The sequence below is a fragment of the Rana temporaria genome, chromosome 2 (assembly GCF_905171775.1).
Source record: "Rana temporaria chromosome 2, aRanTem1.1, whole genome shotgun sequence".
NCBI lineage: Eukaryota > Metazoa > Chordata > Amphibia > Anura > Ranidae > Rana > Rana temporaria.
In genome coordinates this window covers 31,037,659-31,064,067 of record NC_053490.1, presented here as the reverse complement: position 1 = coordinate 31,064,067, position 26,409 = coordinate 31,037,659, and positions in this window count along the sequence as shown.

Below are 26,409 nucleotides of genomic sequence, written 5' to 3'. Positions count from 1 at the left end.
CTCTGTGTCTGAATCGACACATGGAGCTCTGACTCGGCTCAGGTGCCCTCATAGGAGCAGTGGCGGAATTATCAGGGTCGCAACAGTCCAACTTGCGACTGGGCCCTATAGTCCTCCGCCACTTCAGGGGTGCCCGCCGACCGCCCATTCGTCAGTGTGACTGTGAGGGGCCCGCCGCATGAGCGGCCCACCTGACTGTCCAGTGTGTGTGTGTGTGTGTGTGACAGTTTTCATTCGTCATGTGTCGGTCCATGCCGCGAGGAGGGGGGCTTTCGCCCACTGAGGGGAGAGAGGAAAGGCAGAGGCAGTGCAGCGCTGAGACAGACTGTGTGTGCAGACACTGAATAATAAAGGTCAGCAGACCAAATGAGTGAAGGCGGGGGTGGAGCCAGGGCCGGCCTTTGGGGTGTGCGGGCTGTGCGACCGCACAGGATGCCATAGAGAACAGGGGCGCCGTGCGGCCGTCACAGCTCGCAGTCAGTTTACCGTGAATGATGTGTTTAATGGGGCAGGGGCGGCCGCCGCCCGGGTCACTGCTTAGCAGGCAGCCAGCATGGCACCCCGGCGCTGCAGAGGGAGGGGGGCGCCGTCGCGCCCGAAGTGTCTGACACTCACACTGGTCCCTTCCTCCCTCCTCCTCCTCTCCTCTGCTTCTTGTCTCAGGTGGTACTGGCCTGGGTAGCGCGGCGCTTTTGTGTAAAGCGTGCATGCGTAATGCATGCAGCTTAAAATTGTAACAGCGCCAGCCACCAGGAGCAGAGGGCACTGAAGCCGGGACGGGACTGACAGACTGGCGCCGTACACTCTGAAGAAAAGTAACGGTAAGGTCGTCCGTCCCCTCCCCCTTATTTAGCAGGCTGACAGTTTCACACCTGTCATTCCCTCCTCCCCCCTCACCTGTACTCCAATGAGGAGGGCGGGCACCAGATGTGAGCCTGGCACTGTGAATTTATTAAAAAAAAATGTAAAAAAAATAAAAAAAAATAATGGATGTGTTATATAACAAAACACAAAATTATTATTTAAAAAAAAAATTGGGTCTTTTGTTAAAAAAAAACAAAAAAAAACCGCAGAGGTGATCAAATACCACTGCGCAGTTGTCAGCTTAAGTTATGCAGTGCACATAGCAAAAAATGGCCTGTCATGAAGGAGGGGGGGGGGGGTAAATCTTCCAGAGGTCACATGGTTAATCAGTAAAAATGTTTTGCCCAGAGTTTATTTATACTTCAGGCAGTCTGTGATTGGCCTGTACTGGTACCATGTACCCCCGGCTATGTCTGCACCTCTGCCATATGGGAAACACCTACAGGGAATCACTCTGTCTGTATCATAGCCTGCTGATGATTTTCCATCTGATCCATCCCTACACTTTTCTGCATGGAGTTTGTATGTCCCTTTCATGTTTGTGACACCCCAGGTTTATTGCCTGAAGTATAAATAAACTCTGGGCAAAAATGTTTCACTGATTAACCATGTGACCTCTGGAAGATTTCCCCCCCCCCCCCCTCATGACAGGCCATTTTTTGCCATGTGCACTGCGTAACTTAAGCTGACAACCGCGCAGTCATGTGACGCTGTACACAAATAAAATTTGTATATTTTTTTTCTCTGTGGTATTTGATCACCTCTGCGTTATTTTATTTTTTCCCTTTTTTTTTAAACAAATTACTAAAATTTAAAAAAAAAGGGGGGCGAGGGGTGAAGATGGGGGGGCGCCACAGGATTAGCTCGCACAGGGCGCCTGAACACCTAAGGCCTGGGTGGAGCTCTTCCCTCTGCGTGGAGTACCTGCTGTCCCGTCTACGATCCATCTACCCATGAGGCAAGGCATTCCCGGAGGAGGCACGGTGAAGGATCTTTTCTGAGGGGGGGGGGATCGATTGATTGGTGGTAAGTCTTGACATTTTGCACTGCAATCGATCCCAACCTCCACCACCTCTGCCTCTTACTGATCCCCACCACTGATCTTATCCCTATCCCCCCGCCCCATCCATCACCACTACAACAGAGGTGATGATGGGGGGAGGGGGGGAATAGGTATGAGATCAGTGGTGGGGATCAGTAAGAGGCAAAGGTGGTGGTGGGAAGAGGATGGCTACCACCCCCTCCAGTACCACCACCACCACCCCCCCTCTAGTACCACTGCTACCACCCCCCTCCAGTACCACCACCACCCCCCTCCAGTATCATCAGTACCACCACCACCCCCTCCAGTACCACCACCACCCCCTCCAGTACCACCACTACCCCCCTCCAGTACCACAGCTACTATCCCCCTTCAGTACCACCACCCCCCCTCTAGTACCACCCCCCTCCAGTACCACCACCGCCACTACCCTCCCTATAGTACCACCGCTACCACCCGCCCTCCAGTACCACCGCCACCATCCCCCCTCCAGTACCACCGCTATCACCCCCCCCCCCCCCATCCAGTACCACGCTACCACCCCCTTTCCAGTACCACTGCTACCACCCCCCTCCAGTACCACCGCCACCACCCCCCCTCCAGTACCACCACCACCCCCCCTCCAGTGCCACCGCCACCACCCCCCCTCCAGTGCACCAACCGGGACACGTGGTCACCCTATTGCTCTAGATTATTGCATTTGTTATTTTGGTAAGACAAAATAAAGGAAAAATGGAGGTCAAAAGAGCACTTGTGTGGTTTATAAAATCATTTGCATATCAGGTTTTTGTGGTCCATTTAACTAGGGTCCTGGCTGAGACGTTTCCTTTGCCTACATATTGGCCCAGATTCACGTAGATGGGCGCAAAATTGTGCGGGCGTAACGTATCTCATTTACGTTACGCCGCCGCAAGTTTTTCAGGCAAGTGCTTTATTCACAAAGCACTTGCCTGTAAAGTTGCGGCGGCGTAACGTAAATCACCCGGCGGAATTAAAATTCGGCGGGTAGGGGGCGTGTTTCATTTAAATGAAACGCGTTCCCGCGCCGAACGAACTGCGCATGCGCCGTCCATAAAATATCCCAGTGTGCATTGCTCCAAATGACGTCCCAAGGACGTCATTGGTTTCGACCTGAACGTAAATGACGTCCAGCCCCATTCACGGACGACTTAAACAAACGACGTAACTTTTTAAAATTTCGACGAGGGAACGACAGCCATACTTAACATTGGCTGCGCCTCATATAGCAGGGACAACTTTACGCCAGGAAAAGCCTAACGTAAACGTTGTAACTTTACTGCGTCGGCCGCGCGTACGTTCGGGAATTCGCATATCTAGCTAATTTGCATACTCAATGTGGAAATCGACTGAAGCGCCACCTAGCGGGCAAAAAAAATTGCAGTTTAGATCCGACGGCGTAAGAGACTAAAGTGAGGCCCGGAGCAACTGGAAGTCAGTGTAGGGCCGGCCATGACAGGGTTAACAGAAACCCTAGTAGCTGTGGGGGGAGGAGCAGAGCAGGGGAGGAGAGATCACAGATATCTCTTACTCTCAGTTTCCCGGGCAGAGGCAGCGTGGGGGAGTGAAGTTGGTGGGGGAGTGAAGTTGCTGCTGTGTCTGCTCAGCCTGCAGGGATTTCGCTTGTCCCAAATTGTCACGGCGATGGCTGCGATCGAGGATTTATTCGGGAGATTGAGGGCGGAGGCGGCTATCCGGGGTGAGGACTGGCTGCAGAGGCAGTTGGGGGCGCTTTTATCGCAGGATGGAGGGGACATGGGGCGCATGGCGTCGGGGCCTAGCCGCGTCCAGACCGGACAAGCAGCATCGGGGCCGGAGCACACAGGTGTGGTGCTGGCGGAGTCGGGGCCTGAACGGTCGGTCGGGGGAGCAGTGCGGGCACACGGGGACACAATTCAGGTCGCATCGGGGCCTGATCACACAGGCATGGGAGCAGCGTCGTCGGGGCCTAGTCACACAGGCCGGGGGGCCTCGCGGACGCGCTCGTCCCGCCCCCCCCGCCGGTATTCGCCCAGTATATCCCCGGGACGGCAGAGGGGGGATAGTGGACATAGCAGGGCCCCTTCGGGCCCCCCCGCGAAGCGGGCGGCGGGTATTGTGTCGGAAGGCCCAGCCGGGGGCACCAGGAGTAGCGTGGGTGCAAGGGGGGACGGCCAGGGGGCTCAGATGCGGCGGCCTTGCCCGCCCGGCGTGTGGATCAGGCAGTGACGGGCCCGGTGGTGGGGTCTCGGCGAGTGGGATCGCAGGCAGGAAAGCTTCGGCAAAATCGCCGCACGGGTCCAGGGCCCGCAGGGGGAGTGAATCCGGCCCTGGGCCTTCGGCCTCCGGGACCGAGCCGCCCGGTGGGTCATCATCGGAGGAGGAGGATCGGTCGGAGGGAGAGCGGTCGGGATCTGAGGACGAGGTCTTGCCCAGGACGATACCAGCAACGAGGGATTCGAGACGGTCGGCTGATGGGATTGCTTCCACGCAGCCCGGTAAGTCATTTTACACTGATGTTTCTAATAGGCAATGTGTTGATGTGGTTGAGAGGAATGTGGTTGTTGCACCGGCGTCCCAGGTTACGGATGCACAAGTGGGTATTGCTGGAGGTGATGTGGGTTTGCAAAGGTTTTTGTCGGGGTTAGAGGCTCTGGTCAGTCAGCTAAAAGGGGGGGACAGACCTCCCGCAAGCCCGGCGGCGGCTTGGGGGCCGGTCGGGGGAGCTACGGGGGTGGCCGCGGCGGCGGTGGCGGCTGCCACTACGCCGTTGGTGGTAGCTGGAAAGGAGGCAAGTGGGGGCGGCTTGGGGGCCGGGGCATCAGTGCAGCCGGAGGTTACCGCCGAGTCGGCGGGGGCGACTTAAAAAAAACGGGATTTAGTACGGTTAGCGGATGAGGCTAGGGGACAGGTTTACACCTGTTACGATGCGCCGCTGGGGTCGCATCTGAAACAGGAGGTACGGGAAAAGATCTGGAAGAGCGAGTACGTGGAGATATTCGCGCTGTTACCGCTGGAAAAATTCAATTTGGACAGGGTAAAACCAGAGGATTCTAAGAAGGAAGATGAGGAGAAGAGGAGGTACAGGCTAATACCTCGCACGTTTGCAAACTGGTCGCAGGCGTATTCCATTTTGGCCAGTGTGATTGGCGAGAAGAACCCCGAGCACTGCTCGGCGCTCTTCAGTTACCAGGAGGCGATCAGTGAGGCCTACAGGTGCTATGGGGGCACAGGTTGGCTTAGATATGACGAACAGTTCAGGCAACGTCGGGCGATCAGGCCGGAAATTCGTTGGGACGCCAAGGACATTAGCCTTTGGATGCGGCTTATGACGGCTCCGAGGACGTCGGCGCCGTTTTTTCAGGGGGGGGCCGGCGGAGCCTCTTCCCTGGGACAGTCGGCCGGAAAGAAAAAAGGGGTTTGTTGGCAGTTCAACGAGGGTAGCTGCAAGTTTGGGGGGTCGTGCCGATACAAGCATGAGTGCTCCGGGTGTGGGGGTAATCACCCCTCTTCCCGCTGCTTCAAGCAGGGCAAGGGACGTCCCGGGGATTCTTCAGGTAAGAGGGAGCACCCCGGTGATGGTGAGAAGGATGCTGCCGTTTCTCGGTAGGTATCCGGACAGAGCGGCGGCTCAGCTCCTGGAGGAAGGTTTTACTGTGGGGTTCCGTATTCCTTGTAGCTTGACGGTGGTTCCGCCGCTGTCCAAGAATTTGCGTTCGGCTCTCCAACACCCCGAAGTGGTTTCTGAGAAATTACGGAAGGAAGTGGGGCTAGGCCGCATGGGGGGCCCGTTTGAATCCCCCCCTTTGGAGGGTCTGGTGGTATCACCGTTGGGGGTGGTACCGAAGAAGGAACCAAACAAGTTCAGACTCATTCACCACCTCTCATTTCCGAAAGGGGGGTCGGTAAATCATGCGATTGATGCGGGCGATTGTTCTGTGTGCTACACATCGATTGACGCGGCGGTGGGATGGGTCAAGAAATACGGTCGGGGGGCGTTGATGGCCAAGTCGGACATCGAGGCGGCCTTCCGGCTGTTGCCGGTGCACCCGGACAGCTTCAGACTGTTGGGGTGTCACTGGGGAGGGGAGTTCTATGTGGACAAATGTCTGCCCATGGGCTGCTCGGTATCCTGTGCGTTGTTCGAACAATTCAGTTCCTTTTTGGAATGGGTGGTGCGAGACGTGGCGGGAGTGAATTCAGTCATCCACTATCTAGATGACTTTCTCTGCATTGGACCGGGGGGGTCACGGATTTGTGCAGTTTTGTTATCTACGCTAGAACACATAGCGGAACGTTTTGGGGTGCCTTTGGCGCCCGAAAAGACGGAAGGTCCTAGGTCTGTCATTCAATTCCTGGGCATAGTCATAGACGCCGAGAAGATGGAATGTCGTTTGCCGCAGGATAAGCTAGAAGGCCTCAAGGCGGAGGTCAGGGGTATGATTGGAGTGCATAAGGTGCAGCTGCGGGCTTTGCAGTCGTTGTTGGGTAAGCTGAATTTTGCCTGCAGGATTATCCCGATGGGGAGGGTTTTTTGTCGTCGGCTAGCACTGCGGGTGTTAGGTTGCCCAATCACTATGTGCGGCTCGTGAAGGAGCATAGGGAGGACCTGCGGGTATGGCACTCTTTTCTAGAGGGTTTTAACGGCAGGGCCTTGTGGATGTCCGGCCCGGTCAGCAATTTTGACCTGGAGCTGTATACAGATGCGGCCGGGGGTGCGGGCTTTGGGGCCTTCTTTCAGGGTCAGTGGAGCGCTGGCTCTTGGCCGCAGTCTTGGGTGACTGCGGGCTTTACAAAGAATTTGGTGCTGCTGGAGCTGTTTCCAGTGGTGCTGGCGGTTGAGTTATGGGGCACATCTTTCCGGGATCGGAAGGTGCGCTTCCATGGGGATAACTTGGGGGTCGTGCAGGTGATCAATCGAGTTACCGCATCTTCTCCCCCAGTGATTCGTCTCCTGAGACACTTGGTGCTGCGCTGTATGCAGCTGAATGTGTTTGTGTATGCGGTGCACTTACCGGGTGTGGACAATGTCGTGGCTGACGCTTTGTCTCGGTTTCAGTGGGACAGGTTCCAGGAGCTGGTGCCGGAGGCAGAGGAACGGGGGGTCCCTTGTCCGGAGTGGCTGTGGCAGATTCCATTGGAACAATCTCCACCTGGATTAGGAAATCGTTGAGTGCGGGTACTTGGGCGGCCTATGAGAAGGTATGGTCGGAGTGGAGCGATTTGGTGAGGGAATCGGAGGTTCACCTTTCGGGACCGGAGGTGAGGACACTGGTTCTGTATTTTTTGTCTAGAAACATGGAAGCGGGAGTGTCGCCGTCGGCGTTGGATAAGAAATTGGCCGGGTTGGCATTTCTGTTCAAATGGCAAGGGTGGCCGGATCTTACAAAGGACTTCTGGGTGCGACAAGCTCTGAAAGGGTACAGGAAACAGGGGCGGCGACCTGACGCTCGCTGCCCGGTGTCTTTCGAAGTTTTGAGAGGAATCCTGGCTAAAGTGGGGGCGATATGTTCATCCAGGTTTGAAGTTACATTGTTCCGCGCGGCATTCGCGCTGGCATTTTTTGGAGCCTTTAGGGTGGGCGAGCTGGTGAGCCCGTCGAAATTGGTCCAGGGGGGCATGGGAGTTGCGGATGTCGGTTGGACCCCGGAGGGGGTCACGTTGTGGCTCAGAAGGTCCAAAACGGATCAGAGTGGCAAGGGAAGGGCGGTTCATGTGTTCCCAATTGAAGGGTCGGAGTTGTGCCCGGTCGGGCTGGTAAGGGACTACCTGGACATACGTCCGGGGGTGGGGGGCGCCTTTTTGGTACACGAAAATGGGTCCCCGATGTCACGATATCAGTTTGTGGCAGTGTTTAGGAAGTGTCTGGGGGCATTGGGCCTGGTGGCAAAGGAGTTCTCGGCTCATTCCTTTAGGATCGGGGCAGCTACGGAAGCGGCAAGGAATGGACTGGGTGAAGAGGCAATAAAGAGGATAGGGCGTTGGGAATCCAGGCGGTTTCAATTATATGTTAGGCCGCAGCTGGTGGCTAGTTTGGGTTGAAGGTCTGGGGAGTGGGGTTTTGAGTTACGGGGCAAAGGGGGTGACAGGGATTACTCAAAAGCGGGTTATCTCTATGTGGGTATGTTGGTGACGTGTTTTTTTTTTTTTGTTTACTGTTTTTCAGGTACTGGACCGCTTTTGGTCTGGATAATGGGCCACTCCTATGTGGTTCGGGGGGCCAGACGGGCGGATGATCGCCCGACCGGTCGCCAGCTGGGAATATCGAGACAGGAGGCGAGTGTAAGGTGGTTGGGGGTCCCCGGGATGTTATGGAGCAAGGTGGTGCCGGAGGTGCACAAATTTGCACAGCTGGACAGGCCACCGGAGGTTCTGGTTATTCACGCCGGGGGGAATGATCTTGGAGTGAGATCGATGATGGAGATAGCACGGGACATTAAATTTGACTTTCAGCGGATCCGGATGTCCTTTCCGGATACGATAGTGGTGTGGTCAGACATGGTGGCCAGGTCAACATGGAGGATGGCCAGGTCGGTAGAGGGGGTGAATCGGGCGCGCAGGAAGATAAACAGAAATGTGGGGCGGTTTGTGCTCAGGAACGGGGGGCTAGTGGTTCGGCACCCCGAATTGGAAGTGGACACATGGAGATACCTCAGGAGTGATGGTGTTCACCTCACGGACGTGGGGATTGATATGTGGGTGTTGCGTTTAGAGGAGGGGGTACAGCAAGCGATGAGGGTGTGGAGGTGCTCCCATAGGTAAGGGGTTACCTTTGGGTGCTGGTGGCGGGTGTTTTTGGACTTTGCAGGAGAAGATATTACCCCAAAGATGGACGCCAGTACCCAGCGGTGGGAGGGGTCCTGAAGGGGTTTCTAGTTCCCAGTCTACTAATGTAGCTGGAAGGTTGGTGAATGGGGGCACTGCGGTCAATGGTCGTCTTTGAGCCAGCTTCGGCTTGAGGCCTATGACCAGAGGTTAGGACACCGCAGTGCCAAAAAAGTGTTACATAGTTACAAAGTTTAAAGGTTAACGAGTTAAGGGTTAATGGGTCCTGCAAAGTCCAGCACCATGTTAGAGAGGTTATTATCTCAGGAAATAAGTGTTTTTTCTCTATGTGTTATTGGTTTTTGTTATTGGTTATTTATGATTATTTAAAGAGTATTTAAAATAAAGGAGGCTGCTACGGCCAGTTTTTACTCCAACACTAAGTAGTGGTCTCATTATTTATTAAAGGTTAAGTGGGGGTATTAACTGTAAAGGGGCTTTAGCGGTCAGGGTGAATTCTGGTATACCATAGTCATGGATATCTATGCTTAACTGATTCTAAGAATCAGTCGCATAGATACCACGGCCCAGATTAGGACTTACGACGGCGTACATGGCGCTGCGCCGTCGTAAGTCCTTTGAGAATCTGGGCCACTGTGTGCCACAAGGTGTCCCTCTTTATCATTTCAGAAAGTTGGGAGGTATGGAAAAGGGGAGCAAAATTCAAACCCTGTGGAGCTTCCAGCTGCTGAAATCAACTATGTGACCTGAAGTCTGTTTTTCCTCAAAGCGTTGAGGAGGGTGAGGGAACACTTTGAAGAAACGTTGGACATCATTTCAGCACTAATGGCTGCCATCCACAGAACAAATCACTAACTCAATAAAAGAGACTGAACATTGAAAGTTTATTGAACTATTCACAATGTTTGGTTGTGGTTTTTGCAAAACACTGGCTGCCCTGGGCACACACGTATCACTCAGTAGTATCTGTGCCAACTTCCACTTCAGCGGAATAGGTGGTCTGCCATTTATTGTCTCCAGTACATTAATTTTTTGTTTATTTAGGTTTCCAGCATTTTGTTTTTGAATGGAATGCACCGTCAATCATTCGAGTCGGTGTTTGATCTGCGTTGGAGTGGAATAAAAGACTCGAGAGGTTTGTTGACCCGGATTAATAACCAAGTGGAAGGGGAAATTAGACATTTCAATCTATAAACTGTTTCTTTGTGTTTTAAATAGTATTGGCAAGGGGAAGACAACAAACATTGCCAGAAGGGAGAGAGCATGTCAGCACTCTTGTGTAGGTAAAGTGCCTCGGAATTCCATTGGGTGTGTCAGTGGCAGCAATCAAGTTGGCGTGATCGTGTCTTTTCTCTCTACCCACACATAAAAGCATTTGATTGTTCCATTAAAAATAATCACATCCTTGGTCTTCCACAGCTAGTAGGCTTGGAAATGAACTGTGATAGGCAGGGCCATCTTAATAGCATCATGGGCCCCTGGGCAAAGAAATGCTCTGGGGCCCCTACAATGATGACAGTGCAGGTAATCAGACATTACGTAGTTAAGAGGCAGACTGCCTCCCCCTTGCATCTATCACTTTCAGTGCCATCATGGGGCCCCCAATTTCAAGGCAGTGTGGGCTCAAGGACCAGCTGCTTTGGGGAAAGTGCAGGGGCCTCCCATGCAGCTGGGGCCCCTGGGCAGTGCCCAGGTGTGCCCTCTCATTAAGACAGCCCTGGTGATAGGCGGTGGGGACAGACCACTTAGGTCCATATTAGGTAGTAGTGATGAGCACACTGATCTTTAGTTCATGAGAGGATCCGCAAATGATAAACATAACACCCGAACCCCATTGACAACTATAGGTTGTGAATCTGGGGTTTTTCAATGCCAATTTGTCTGGGCATTGCCATTGGGAACATGTACTAATGCAAAAAAACTAAATTAAAAAACATTTTTTTTTGGGGTCAGGTCTTTAAATGTGGCTTAAAGGGTAACAATAAAAATACACATAGCTTCCAACTGTCCCTGATTTAGAGGGTGTTATGTACGACGTACCTGATAGTCAGAGCCTAGTTGCAGGAGAAGGCTTCTCTTACAGCCCTGGCTTACGAGCTGCTGGGATGGGAACAGCGAGCTCGGGAGCACAGTGAGGTAGGAGTGCCGGAGTGGTGGCAGTAGTAGGCACTGGATGCTGTTCCCTTCTGGAGCGGTGGGACTAGAGACCCACTGGAGCGGAGGAAGTGGGTCAGCGACCCTAATAGGTGATGCAGGTACTGCGGCTGCAAGCTGGTGAGGTAAGCTGGTAGAAGACAACAGGCAATAGCGAAGTCAGACAAGCTGGGTCACAACAGGTAATCATGTAGCAGATACGGAGGGCTGGAGCGTAGTCACAGGTACAGGCAGAGGGGTCTAGCAACGGTTGAGCAATCGGAAGAGCAGGGTCGGTAGTATGCCAAGGGTCAGGGGTTGGAGAGATTCGGATGGTCAGGTAAGCCGGGTCGGTAACGATAATCAGGTTGTCAGGTTCAGATACAGGGTACTAACACAGAAGCTGCAGATCAGACAAAAATGTGTTGGAGGAGCTAGTGGGCTTTTAAAGGTGATTTGGCGTCAACCCGTCGCACGCGCGGTCGGTGTTGGCACATGCGCGCGCATTAGACTCGCGACGGCGCACAGTTACGGGCAGGCGCTGCTGTCTCACCTGAGTGGTGACATGCGTGCACATGCGCGCACGCCGGGATCGAGAAGTAAGTCCCTGACAGAGGGACTGTCCCTGATTTGTAGAAATGTCCCTCTGTCCCTCTTTCCTCCTTATTTGTCCCTCATTTTGGTCTGATCTATATAGATGTATAAAAAATGCACTTTTTATCTATCAAAAAGTGTTTTCCAGCGCTAAACCTGTCATCTGATTTCTAAATTGCTGTATTTGTACATTCCAAAAGCCAATATAAAGGAATATAGATGGCAAAATAAAGCACTTGTGGGTTTAACCACTTCTCCTTTAAGGGGGTGTGGTAATGGGTGTGTCCTATGCCTGCATACTTTTGCTGATAGGTTTCCCTCATTCCAGTCTCAAAAAGTTGGGAGGTATAAATACATAAGAGCTTTAAAGTGATTGTAAGGTCCATAGGTGTGTGCAGCTTTAGCATTAGGGTGTGCACCCCAAAGCTCAAACGCGTACTAACGATCACTCACGATGAAAGGGAAGGGGCCGGTAAATTACATATTTACTGGCTCCTTCCCCCACTTATCCTAAAACATCCCTGCAGCAACAGCCAGAGGAAGAGGAGAGTAGGGAAGCCGGTAGTGCTGCAAGGGGAAGGAGGGGGGACCTAGGCAGTAGGGGGAATCTGTGCTGCACAGGGTGATTAGGGTGTGCCTGGGCACACCCTGTGCGCACACTTATGGTAAGGTCCCTTACACACAGCTCGGGCTCCGTTGGAGTCTTCCTGCTCAGCGGGGAATCTATCTGCTGATTCTCGCTGAACAGGTGGATGTCTGGTCCGTGTCGGCTCCACTTATGCAGAGTGGACACAGACACAGACCGTTCTCCTCTGTGGGTTGCCACTTGCTGCCTGTCCGTTTACACCTGACTGCCATCTGATCCATCAGATGGAAGGGGAACGATCCCATACATCTGTTTTTAGCTGATAGGATCGGATTGGTTGACAGCCGCTCCAAAGAGGAGCCTGGAGGGTCAGATCGGGTCTGCCTGAAAAACTGACAGGTGGTCCCGATAGGCCCGCTAGTGTGAGAGGGGCCTGTAACAGTCACCACCATTTACAATATTCCCATTCCATCAACCCACGACAGCTTATCCGACAGTCCGACAGACATCAGACACGACCCGATCCATTCCATTCACCAGAATAACGAGACCGACAAGCTCTGTTACTGGTTTCCAAATGTATGAATGAAGACTTTTAATGGTATCTTAGCTTTCTTATATACAGTACAAGCATGTTACAGTTAATCACAGGGACAAAGACACACTCCACCCACACATCACACAATGGACAATGGAATGTCTTTCAGGAGCCTATTGACCTGTTGTGGGTCAGCATGAAATCACCTGTAATATGTCCAGATCTCCTGCCTAAAGCTTTTTTTTTTTTTTTTAACTAAAATAATAAACATGTTATACTTACCTGCTTTGTGCAATGGTTTTGCATGAAGCAGCCAATTTGCAATGGTGTGAACCCAGCCTTATTCAGGCATGCCGGCGGAATGTCCAGGAGAGGGAGCGACAGCGAGAATGTGCCCCCCCCCATCCCATCCACTGAACTATAGCAAGCCACATGACTTCAGTGTTAAGAGTACGATATACTCCTTTTGTCATGTTGAGCTTCCTGTAGCTAGGATATTTAATGGGAAGGTTAGTGGGTTCCTAGGGCCTGTGTAATGCGAGGCAGGCGAAATTGACAGGATGGTCATCACATCCTCTATGTTTTCTTCCTCATTGGACACCAAGCAAGTGTCACATGAGCAGCCTACCCTGGGGTAGGTTCCTCTGGACTATGCTAGGCACTTTGTACAGGGTCACTGCCATACACATGGGGTACCATTACTCAGGACTGTCTTAATGAGAGGGCACACCTGGGCACTGCCCTGGGGCCCCAGCTGCATGGGGGGCCTCTACCCATTCCCCAAAGCAGCTGGTCCTTGAGCTCACGTTGCCCCGAAATTGGGTGCCCCATGATGGCACTGAGAGTGATAGATACACAGGGGAGGCAGTCTGCCTCCTACCTACTTGATGTCTGTTTACCTTCACTGTCATCATTGTAGGGGCCCCAGAGCATTACTTTTCCCAAGGGGCCCATGATGCTATTAAGACTGCCCTGCCTTTACTTTAGCTTCTCGGGTCATTCATTGGATGATTGATAGCAGCACAGCCATTGGCTCCCACTGCTGTCAATCAAGTCCATGATGCGGCACACCAGGGGGGTGGGGCCGAGTGATACTCCAATGCTTTGGTGGCTTCATGGAGGTCTTCCGGTCCCAGAAATCCCCCTACATTTTGCTGACTGTGTGTGTCCCCTCCCCCCCCCCCTCTCTCTCTTCCAAGCTCTAGGAACCTTAGGATCCGGGCCCTCATCCCTCTTATAACACACGGGACCGGAGAGTATGACCCAAGAAAACCTGCCAAGAAAAACCCGGAAACACACTTAACTCTAAGCTTTCTAGCTGGGCAGTGTAAAGGGGCAAACCGGAACTTCACCCTGCCTACACTCTCCCTTGAAGATTAGTCATGAGACGGAGAGGAACTATACATTGAGAGGTGTGGTGTTGCAATGGAGTGGACCCTGAATTGGGATTGTTAACCACTTAAGCCCCGGACCAATATGCTGCTAAATGCCCAGAGGCGTTTTTACAATTCGGCACTGCGTCGCTTTAACAGACAATTGTGCGGTCGTGCGACGTGGCTCCCAAACAAAATGTGAGTCCTTTTCTTCCCACAAATAGAGATTTCTTTTGGTGGTATTTGATTGCCTCTGCGATTTTTATTTTTTGCGCTATAAACAAAAATAGAGCGACATTTTTGAAAAAAAAAATCAATATTTTTTACTTTTTGTTATAAGAAAAATCGAATAAACTAAATTTTAGTCAAACATTTAGGCCAAAATGTATTCAGGGACATGTCTTTAGTAAAAAAAATCGCAATAAAAAAAAGTAGCTACCTAGCGGCAACAACGACACTAATACAGCGATCAGAAAAATGATCGCTTAGTGACGCTGGTAATAGGGGGTGAAAGGGTTAACTAGGGCGGTGATCAAGGGGTTAAAACTTTATTAGGGGTGGGTACGGGGCTACCCTGGACCTAACACTAACTGCCTGTCACAGTAACTGTCACACTGACACTAAATGCAGTGATCAGTAAATATATGATCACTGCTATTAGTGACAGTGTGACAGGGGGTGGGGGGTGATCGCAAGGGGTTAAATGTGCCTTTGTGTACTGGTGTCAGTGTAGTGTTAGGTGCGACTTACTGTGAGTGTTCTCTCCTCTCGGCGGATTGAAAATACCGCCGAGAGAAGAGCTGTATCACTTCCTCTGCCAGTGTTTACATTACACAGGCAGAGGAAGTGACACGGCGGAGGCTCGCGGGATTGGCTGGGAGCGATCACGAGGGGGCAGACAGAAACGAACAGCCGCCCCCTCAGGATGGATCGCTCCCGCAGGTAAGCCGCCCGCCGCACGCAGCGGAGGGGGTCCCGATCGGACCCCCGACCCGCTAGAAGGCAGGGACGTATATATACGCCCTTCTGCCTGTACGTGCCATTTTGTGGACGTAAATAGTCGTGCGGCGGGCGTTAAGTGGTTAAAGTGGAGCTCCAGACTCATCCCCAAAAAATGAAAAGCCAGCAGCTACAAATGCTATAGCTGCTGACTTTTAATATTAGAGCACTTACCTGTCCAGGCATCCAGCGGTGTCCTCACACTTTAACAAACCATATTACCTTTGAATGGGAAATATTACAAGCTAAAGGTACGAGACACTACACCACAACCCGAATCCTGCCTAAAACTTAAAGTGGAATGCTGATGCTGTGATAAACTGTTGAGTTGCCACCTGAGTGCTGAAACCAAACTGTCTGTCAAAGTGTAGAGGAAGAGAGAGCACAGTGTATGCCTATATGGTAACTTTCTGAGTAAAAGAGAGAGATGAGTGGAAAAAGGAGAAGCAACCAGTTCAGTAGAGTAAGCAGTAGTGGCCGGTTGACAGAGGTTTTGTAAGAGGGGAGAGTTGGTCGCTATATGGTCTACCCTTCTAAGAAGCAGGAACCCTAAGCTGGTGCCTGCTGTGTAGTAGAACTTTCCTATGATCTGGGCCTGGACCACGAGTGTGTAAGGCCATGCAAAGTATATATCAGTTTTCCTCCATGAGTAGCATCTTCTCTTTCTCTCTCTTTTCTTGCCCTCTTTCTCTTCTCTTGCCCTCTTTTCTTCTCTTGCCCTCTTTTCTCTTCTCTTGCCCTGTATAAAAATACCTGTTTTATTCTCTCTTCTCTTGCCCTGTATAAAAATACCTGTTTTATTCTCTCTTCTCTTGCCCTCTTTGCTCTTCTTCTCTTTTCTCTTCTCTTGCCCTCTCTTCTCTTGCCCTCTTTTCTCTTGCCCTCTCTTCTCTTCTTTGCCCTACTTTCTCTTCTCTTGCCCTCTTTTCTCTTCTTCTGTTTTCTCTTCTCTTGCCCTCTTCTCTCTTGCCCTCTTTCTCTTCTCTTGTCCTCTTTTCTTCTCTTGCCCTCTTTTCTCTTCTCTTGCCCTGTATAAAAATACCTGTTTTCTTCTCTCTTCTCTTGCCCTCTTTTCTCTTCTTCTCTTTTCTCTTCTCTTGCCCTCTCTTCTCTTGCCCTCTCTTCTCTTGCCCTCTCTTCTCTTCTTTGCCCTACTTTCTCTTCTCTTGCCCTCTTTTCTCTTCTTCTGTTTTCTCTTCTCTTGCCCTCTTCTCTCTTGCCCTCTTTTCTCTTCTCTTGCCATCTTTTCTCTTCTCTTGCCCTCTCTTATCTTGCCCTCTCCTCTCTTGCCCTCTTTTCTCTTCTATTGCCCTCTCTTCTCTTCTCTTGCCCTCTTTTCGCTTCTCTTGCCCTCTCTTCTCTTGCCCTTTTTTCTCTTCTCTTGCCATTTTTTCTCTTCTCTTGCCCTTTTTTCTCTTCTCTTCTCTTGCCCTCTCTTCTCTTCTATTGCCCTCTCTTCTATGCTCTTACCGTCTTTTCTCTTCTCTTGCCCTCTTCTCTTCTCTTGCCCTCTTTTCTCTTCTTCTTTCTCTTCTCTTGCCCTCTTTTCTCTTGCCCTCTCTTCTCTTCTTTGCCCTCTTTTATCTTCTCTTGCCCTCTTTTCTCTTCTTCTCTTTTCTCTTCTCTTGCCCTCTCTTCTCTTGCCCTATTTTCTCTTCTCTTGCCCTCTCTTCTCTTGCCCTCTTTTCTCTTCTCTTGCCCTCTCTTCTCTTGCCCTCTCTTCTCTTGCCATCTCTTCTTTGCTCTTGCCCTCTTCTATTCTCTTGCCCTCTTCTCTTCTCTTGCCCTCTTCTCTTCTCTTGCCCTCTTTTCTCTTTTCTTGCCCTCTCTTCTCTTGCCCCTTTTTCTCTTCTCTTCTCTTGCCCTCTCTTCTCTTGCCCCTTTTTCTCTTCTCTTCTCTTGCCCTTTTTTCTCTTCTCTTCTCTTGCACTCTCTTCTCTTCTTTGCCCTCTTTTCTCTTCTCTTGCCCTCTTTTCTCTTCTTCTCTTTTCTCTTCTCTTGCCCTCTCTTCTTTTGCCCTCTTTTCTATTCTCTTGCCCTCTTTTCTCTTCTCTTGCCCTCTCTTCTCTTGTCCTCTCCTTTCTTGCCGTTTCTTCTATTTCCATTTCTTTTATGCTCTTGCCCTCTTCTCTTCTCTTGCCCTCTTTTCTCTTATTTTGCCCTTTTTTCTCTTCTCTTCTCTTGCCCTCTCTTCTCTTCTATTGCCCTCTCTTCTATGCTCTTGTCGTCTTTTCTCTTCTCTTGCCCTCTTTTCTCTTCTCTTGCCTCTTTTTCTCTTCTCTTGCCCTTTTTTTCTCTTCTCTTTTCTCTTTCTCTTCTCTTGCCCTCTCTTCTATGCTCTTGTACCAAGAGAGAAAAAAACAAAAAAAGAAAAATGACTGCTGCACACCCTTAAGAGTAATTACTACGTTTTATTAAATATCAGAAAATAGAGCATAAAAGGCATTAAAAACACACAGGTAACCAATAATGGTATAGTACCATAGAAGTGACCTGAGAATACACTCACAAAAGCGAGACGGCAAAAATCAGTGACAAATTGAAAACTGGAGCTCGATTGGATATTTCTTCTATGCTCTTGCCCTCTTTTCTTCTCTTGCCCTCTTTTCTCTTCTCTAGCCCTCTCTTCTCTTGCCCTCCTTTCTCTTCTTTTGCCTTCTCTGTTGTCTTGCCTTCCCTTCTCTTCTCTTCAGAACACTTTTCTTCTCTTACCTTCACCTTTATTGTCTTGTCCCCACTTCTACATCTACTCTTTGTCTGTAAAAAAATACAAATAAATGAAATTATAATAAAGTTGCTGTGGATACTCTCAAAAGGTAGAGAATAATAATTCTCCTTCTATGAAGGCACACTTGAATGATCTTTGACCCAGGTCTACTTATCCTTAAAGCTGGCCTGCATAGGACTTCATAACGTAAAAATAAGAATTCTTGGGTTCGAGTGGTGTGGAAACTTGCATCCTTATACAAAGCCATTACGTAATGAAAATATTGAAAACTCCTAAGAATCCTGCACTTCCAGCCAACTCCGATGAATCTGCAAACTCCATCATTGTAAAGCATAACAGACAATGTCTGCTGATTTTTACAGGGATGGGAGAGGTAGCAGCAGTAAATCTATAAGTCTCTGAGTGACTTCTTCGCAATATATTCACAGCAAGATATAATATATTTCCTATGATATGCAGGCTGGCCGAGCCAAGAGGGACTGAAACATCTTAATGAGTTCTACAAACCACAATTTGACATGGAGGAATTTCAGGTTTTTATAGTCAATGAGCCTGGCCACCATGGAGCTGGTTATCAATGAGATCCTACTCATGCTGCTGCATCAGCAAGAAAATAAAATAAAAATACATTTGTTAGGTATATGCAAACCCTAAATAAATGAAATGTTGAGTTTCTTAACCACTTAAGACCCGGACCTTTAGGCAGCTAAAGGACCCGGACAGGTTTTGCGATTCGGCACTGCGTCGATTTAACAGACAATTGCGCGGTCGTGCGACGTGACTCCCAAACAAAATTGACGTCCTTTTTTTCCCACAAATAGAGCTTTCTTTTGGTGGTATTTGATCAACCCCACGGTTTTTATTTTTTGCTCTATAAACAAAAATAGAGCAACAATTTTGAAAAAAATTCAATATTTTTTACTTTTTGCTATAATAAATATCCCCCCAAAATATATAAAAAAACATTTTTTTTCCTCAGTTTAGGCCGATACAAATTCTTCTACCTATTTTTGGTAAAAAAAAATTGACTACTAATGGCGGCGATCAGCGATTTTTTTTTCGTGACTGCGACATTATGGCGGACACTTCGGACAATTTTGACACATTTTTGGGACCATTGTCATTTTCACAGCAAAAAATGCATTTAAAATGCATTGTTTACTGTGAAAATGACAATTGTAGTTTGGGAGTTAACCACAAGGGGGCATTGATGGGGTTTTGTGTGACCTCATGTGTGTTTACAACTGTAGGGGGGTGTGGCTGTAGGTGTGACGTCATCGATTGTGTATCCCTATAAAAGGGATCACACGATCAATGACGCCGACACAGTGAAGAACGGGGAAGCTGTGTTTACACACAGCTCTCCCCGTTCTTCAGCTCCGTGGACCGATCGCGGGACTCCAGCGGCGATCGGGTCCTGGTCACGGCTGGGTACTAGCACAGGACGTACCTGTACGTGCATGTGCCCATCCGTGCCTTTCTGCCGACGTAAATGTGCAGGAGGCGGTCCTTAAGTGGTTAAAGAACTCCAAAACAATTGTCATTGTACATAGAAATACCTGTTTTCAGCTTTTTCCATTCTTTGTTGCCTCTCAGCGATGAAGATCTCCATTTAGTAGCTCCTTCCTGTCTACCTACACTCCAGTGATGGTTGCAGGGCATTTGGTCAGGGCGAGTTTCCTGATGATGACAACAATGGACCATGCCTGCAGAATGTGCGCTAAAACAGCCACTTGTATTCTCCATCCAAAGCCCATAGGACAGGGTGATATTACAGGAGCACGGCTGGGAAACATCACAGCCAACTAGCCTTCTCTCATTTATCTCTTATGTAAGCAATGGGCTGGCTCTTGGGAAGAGTTATACAAATACAGTGGAACCTCGGATAACGAGCATAATCTGTTCCAGGAGAATGCTTGTAATCCAAAGTACTCGCATATCAAAGCGAGTTTCCCCAAAGAAGTCAATGGAAACGAAAATAATCTGTTCTGTATTGACTTCAATGGCATGCAATACCGCATGTGGCCAGAGGCGGGGGAGTGCCGAAGAGCCTCCGAAATGGCCGAAAAGGCCCGAGGACACCTTGGCTGACCTCAGAAAGACTTTCTTTCCCGAGATTTGCTGAGGTCAGCCAAGCTGTCCTCGGGCCTTTCCATGCATTTCCGAACAGCGCCGATCGGTTGCGATCTGCGACCTTCGGCTCTGCTCGGTGCTGGCACCCCCCACCTCAGGCCAAACGTGGTACCGCACACCAATTTGGCCTGAATCCTGCTTGTTTTGCGAGACAACACTCACAAACCAAGTTAAAGTGGAGGTTCACCCAAAAACTAAATTTTTAACATTAGATTGAGGCTCATTTTGTCTAGGGGAATCGGGTGTTTTTTTTTAAATCGAAGCAGTACTTACCGTTTTAGAGATAGATCTTCTCCGCCGCTTCCGGGTATGGGCTGCGAGACTGGGCGTTCCTATTTGATTGTATAAGGAGTGTTTGTAATGTGCGCCCTTCCTTCAGATAAACACTACTCAGCGCACAGGAAATAGCAATAAAGATGTTGGTGACCAGGGAAAATAGACACAATACAAGCAGCCGCTTATAAAAGATGCAACAATATAGGAAAACAGTAAACGTGAATGAATGTAAATGACTAAAGAGTCCAAACAGTTCAATGTGTACTGTAGCAGCGCTGAATGATCAAAACGTGAATTCTGATTAAATACTATGGAACCATAGGTGTTCAATAATGGTGCAGATGAACATCAGCTGTGCAAAGTGTCTTCAATATCATGTGCTCCTTATCACCAAGGGGGTTGAATTTTCACCACGTGGGGGATACTATCCCCTAATGGGGATGCACTCACCAGACCGAGGATAAAAAACAGCATGGGATACACAATCAGCCTTTGTCATTGGTCTTGCACACTCCACCACTCTGCTGGTTTAGATCTTGCCCGTGTACATATAAAAGGAATAAACTCTGATAGTATAGTACTGTTTTCAAAAAGTTTATTTAGCAAATAAGCCCCCCTTATAAAATGTGCGTACCACAATGTAAGATAAAACGTGCATGTAAAGTACTGTGCCTGTCTCCTTTGGATGGATAAAAAAATGGCGCTCCGGCTCTGTTTCTCAGTTCCTGATCTCTGGAGGGTACAGTGTTTGGATCGTCCGATGCTGGCCACGCCCTGACGCGTTTCGTCATTGGCTGACTTCGTCTGAGGGCGTGGCTACAACACTCGGCGACCCATTATATAGCCAGAGGTATCACATTCGTTGATCGCCGTCATGGCGTCATTCTCGCGCATGCGCGATGGTGCGCATGAGGCATCAGCCCATAGTAGGGCGGAAGTGGGAAGGCGGTGCTCTAGCAAGCATCAAATGCTGCTAAGGGTTGGATAGAGCACCGCCCTCTGGCTCAGCGTACTGGCATAGTTCCCGCGCATGCTCTATGGCACACGTGAGACGACTGCCAGGTCTTGGGCGGAAGTGAGACTTAATCTCAAACCGCGCAGCTGCATCCACGATCGCTGTCCATAGCAGAGAAGGACAGCCAATCAGTGATGTTGGGCGTCAGAGGTGCGCGCGCATCTCCAGACGGAGAACTGCAGGCCCGCCCACCCCTGTCTGATTGGACCAAACGGTCCATCGAGCCTCCAGCTGTCAGTACCTGTATGTAAATGCACTACGATAACCCGCAGAGTGCATAGCCAGTGCAGGGTGTCAGGAGCATCCATACTGATGGCATAAATGAAAACAACTGCGCTCTATGCTTAGATAGATATGAAAATTCAAGTAAATTAAAATATCTGTGGGACTAGTGCAGACCAATCTAATTTAAGCATAAAGCAATGTTAAAAATAGTTATATGGTAATAAGAACGGCACAGTGGCTAAAATAGACCTAAAACACTAAAACCAACAATCTGTGTGTAGTGTATAAATCCAGCATATAAACCATTCTTAAAAAAGATAATAAATGCATAAAAGAGGTATCTTAAAAACATAGTACTATCTAAAACCACATAATAAGAACATAAATAATGAGATCTAAAACCACATAGTGGGAAAACGTTGGCGTATACATTGAATGAACTTAAAACCAATACAATAAAGACTGGGCGACTTTTTGGAGACCAAAAACTCCAAATCATATGAATATGAACCCTGTTCTGTGTAAAATGTATGTGGTTATGCATCGCTTATAAAGCAGTTAATGTCCAATTCGATGTTCATGCCTTTTGGGGCAAGCGATTCAGTCAAGAAGATCCATCTTGTTTCACTCTTTGATAGTTCTCCAATTTTGCACTATATGTTGAATTCCCCAAAATTGTAGCCCAGATGGATCCTGGTTATGCTTTAATTTGAAGTGGAGTGATACGTTGTGATCTTCATAACCTGACTTGATATTATTGATGTGTTCCATCACACGTATTCTCATTTTTCTTTTTGTTCTTCCGATATAAATTAAATTGCATGGGCATTTAATGCATATACAACATGGTCAGTGTTACAGGTGATGAACTGATCAATGTCAAATTCTGTGTTGTTAACCGGGCATATGAACTTTTCGATGCCTCTCATAATATGTGTAACTTCTCGGCATGGTTTGCATTTCCTGCATGCAAAGAAGCCATTTTGACTCCAAAAAGTCTTGAGTACACATTGAACTGTTTGGACTCTTTAGTCATTTACATTCATTCACGTTTACTGTTTTCCTATATTGTTCCTATTTGATTGACAGGCTTCCGACAGGCTTCCGACGGTCGCATACATCGCGTCACGATTTTCCGAAAGTAGCCGAACGTCGGTGCGTAGGCGCCGTATAGAGCCGCACCGACGTTCTGCTTCTTTCGGCTACTCGTGACGCGATGTATGCGACCGTCGGAAGCCTGTCGGAAGCCTGTCAATCAAATAGGAACGCCCAGTCCCGCAGCCCATACCCGGAAGCGGCGGAGAAGATCTATCTCTAAAACGGTAAGTACTGCTTCGATTTAAAAAAAAACACCCGATTCCCCTTGACAAAATGAGCCTCAATCTAATGTTAAAAATTGTTTTTCGGGTGAACTCCCGCTTTAAGATTTTTAAAAATACAGTGTTCCGTATTGCGAAACGCTGTTTAACCGCGTTAATCACAATCCGAGGTTCCACTGTATCAAAATTCCTTGATGGGTGGATGTCAGTCTTTTGCAGTGGAAGTTCCTGGGCAAGCAATATTTGCAAGCAGACTGCCCTATGTAACACCTACATGTTGCTGAGCCTCTGATTGCAAGAACTGAAATCCAACAGAAGAAAGGGGTGAGTCAGGATGGCTAGGAAAGAGTTATTATTATTATTATTATACAGGATTTAGATAGCCTTAACAGTTTGCACAACACTTTACAATATAAATGGAGACAATACAGCAACAATACAATTCAAGAGGGTTGAATTCAATTCAATTCAATTGTGATCTCACAATCCTAGGTGCTAGGATAGTTAGGTAACTTGAGAGGTTTCTGGATGATAGGTGTGGAGTTCTGCAGATAGCAGCATGAATATGCATCCAGCCCTGGCCTATGCTAGAGAGGCAGGCTGTCGCGTATGTAGCGCTACCCCCGGAGGAGCCGCTGGCTAGATTTGGGATTGGCGTATTTAAGTTAAGTGTCTAGGGGTGATGATGGTTGTGAGAGCAGAGACAGAATGTCCAGACAGTTGGTTGACGTTTTTTCAATGCTTTATTTCTGGTCCAACACGACCAACAGTTAACTTGAGGTAGACAGCATAGGTTGGTGAAAAGAGAATAAACTTCACTGATCCAGGCTGGATAGGGAAGCAGTCCTGCCTCCAATAATTGTAATTGTCACGTCGCCACTCCAGCCGGAGTGGGTAAAGTGCCCCTGGACAGACCTCTGCCACAGGCCTGGCAGCCAGAGCATCACTTAGAACTTGGAACAAGTCTCTGCCACAGACTTGGCTCTAATAGAATTAAGATGTTAGGATGAGACCTCTGCCACAGGCCTAGTGCTTGAAAGTTTGGATAATGGAGCGAATCCTCCCAGTGTATAATTTGGGGTCACCGACTGACAGTTTGCCGCATACAACCTGTCAGTGTCCGGTACCCAGACCCCCGATGGTTCGTTCAAGCCCTGTTGGATCACCTGCCTCCGGGTTCACCTCAGACTGACTCCCCACCGAACAGCATAACTCGCTTGGGATCTTCTCAATAGAGGTGGGGGACCCAGTAAGTCACTGGGGCCCCTGTACAGCATCAGATGCTCCAGGCCATGAGGGCCCAGAGTCAGGAACTCCGCGTAGCACGTACGCTCCGGCCTGGTAGGCCATATCGCCCGTGATGTGCGCACACTCTAAAGGTGGGTGCCGCACCTGGAACCAGGAACCTGCGAAGAACCCAGAGCAATGGCCTCCGCCACAGAACTACCCCTCCCCAGCATGCCCCGCGAGGGAAAACTCCTCTAATTGGCTGCTGGGGAGAAGCGGCTCCGCCCGAACCCCTCTGGAACCACCTGCTGCCCAGAGATGGAACTACATCTCTGGAGCACAGAATGACCCACAGGACAATTCAGGACTGGCGACAGCCGAATTTAGCAAATCAAATGAATGGGAGCAAATAACTCTCCCATTCCCCAACTAAATGTAACCATAGCACCTGTACTGATAAGTACACAGGCGCTACATGTACATGAAAGGAGACTAATTTGACAAGGTTGGCCTCTCTTATATCTCCAGCATTGCCTTGGCCCCACTGAGAGTGGAACAGAGGGTACCGAGGGACAGGAGGAACACGAGTGCCAGCAGGTATTGATAGGAGAACTTGCAGCTGGAGTAGGAGATCCTGGGAAGCAGGTGGACCATCAGGACAGGAACAGTAGCTGTGCTCAGGAAACCACCCGAGATCAAAGGGGTGCTCCACTTGTGCTGCAGGTTCAGGATGTGTGGCTTGTCAGAAATCTCAGCTAAGTGCAAAAAAAAAAGTGCTGAACCTCAGTGATCTTTGCTCTCTTTCATGTTGTTCAGGTAGATCTCCACCTTATAAAGGTTGCCTACCCCTGTTTTAGAGTGGTTTCATCTCACTTCCTGTATTGGTTATGGCATAACTCCCAACTCTCCCTGATTTCGAGGGACTGTCCATGATTTGGATCTGTCCCTCTTTCCTCCTCATTTGTCCCTCATTTTGGTCTGATCTATAAAGATGTATATAAAATGCACTATTTATCAAAAAACGGGTTTCCCAGAGCTAAACCTTTTAACTGATTTCTAAATTGCTGCATTTGTAAATCCCAAAAGCCAATATAAAGGAATAGTAGTGGTAAAAAAAGCACTTGTGGGTTTAACCACTTGAGCCCCGGACCATTTTGCTGGTCAAAGACCAGGCCACTTTTTGCGAATCGGCACTGCGCCGCTTTAACTGACAATTGCGCGGTCATGCAACGTAGCTCACAAACAAAATTGATGTCCTTTTTTTTCCACAAATAGAGCTTTCTTTTGGTGGTATTTGATCACCCCTGCGTTTTTTTTTTTTTTTTTCGCTATAAACAAAAAATGAGCGACAATTTGGAAAAAAAATCTATACTTTTTGCTATAATAAATATCCCCAAAAAATATATAAAAAAAAATATATTTTTTTCCTCAGTTTAGGTCGATACATATTCTTCTACATATTTTTGGTAAAAGTTATATAGCCAGATTCAGAAAGACTGGCTTAACTTTCTGCGGGCGTAGCGTATCTCAGATACGCTACGCCGCCATAACTTAGTGAGGCAGGTACCGTATTCACAAACAACTTGCGTCCTAAGTTACGGCGGCGTAGTGTAAATGGGCCGGCGTAAGCGCACGTAATTCAAAGTAGGCTGTAGTGGGCGTGTTGTATGGTAATGATTCGTGACCCCACGTAAATGACACGCCTAACGAACAGCGCATGCGCCGTCCGTGGACGTATCCCAGTGCGCATGCTCAAAATCACATCGCAAATAGTCAATGCTTTCGACGTGAACGTAACCTACGCCCAGCCCCATTCTGAATCGGCTTACACAAACGACGTAAACGACGTGAAATTTGACGGCTGTTCCGACGTCCATACTTAACATTGGCTGCACCATCTTTTTGGTGGTTTATCTTTACGCCTGCAAAACGCCTTACGTAAACGGCGTAGCTTACTGCGACGGGCGTACGTACGTTCGTGAATAGGCGTATGTTGCTCATTTACATATTCTCGGCATAAATCGATGTACACGCCCCTAGCGGCCAGCGTAATATGCAGCTAAGATACGACGGCGTAGGATACTTACGCCGTCGTATCTTAGCAACAGATAAGCGTATCTCAATTTGAGCATACGCTTAAAGATACGACGGCGTGGATTCGGACTTACGACGGCGTATCTACTGATACGCCGTAGTAAGTCTTTGTGAATCTGCCTAATAGCGTCTACAAAATAGGGGACTGTTTTATGGCATTTTTATTAATATTTTTTTTTTACTAGTAATGGCAGCAATCAGCGATTTTTATCGTGACTGCGACATTATGGTGGACACATCGGACACGTTTGACACCATTTTGAGGCCATTTTCCTTTTTACAGCGAACAGTGCTTTAAAAATGCACTGATTACTGTAAAAATAGGACTGGCAGTGAAGGGGTTAACCTGTAGGGGGCGGCGAAGGGGGTTAAGTGTCTCCTAGGGAGTGCTTGCAACTGTTAGGGGGTGTGGCTTGCCGTGACACGTCACTGATCGTTGTTCTCGATGACAGGGAACAGACAATCGGTGACAGTGTCAAC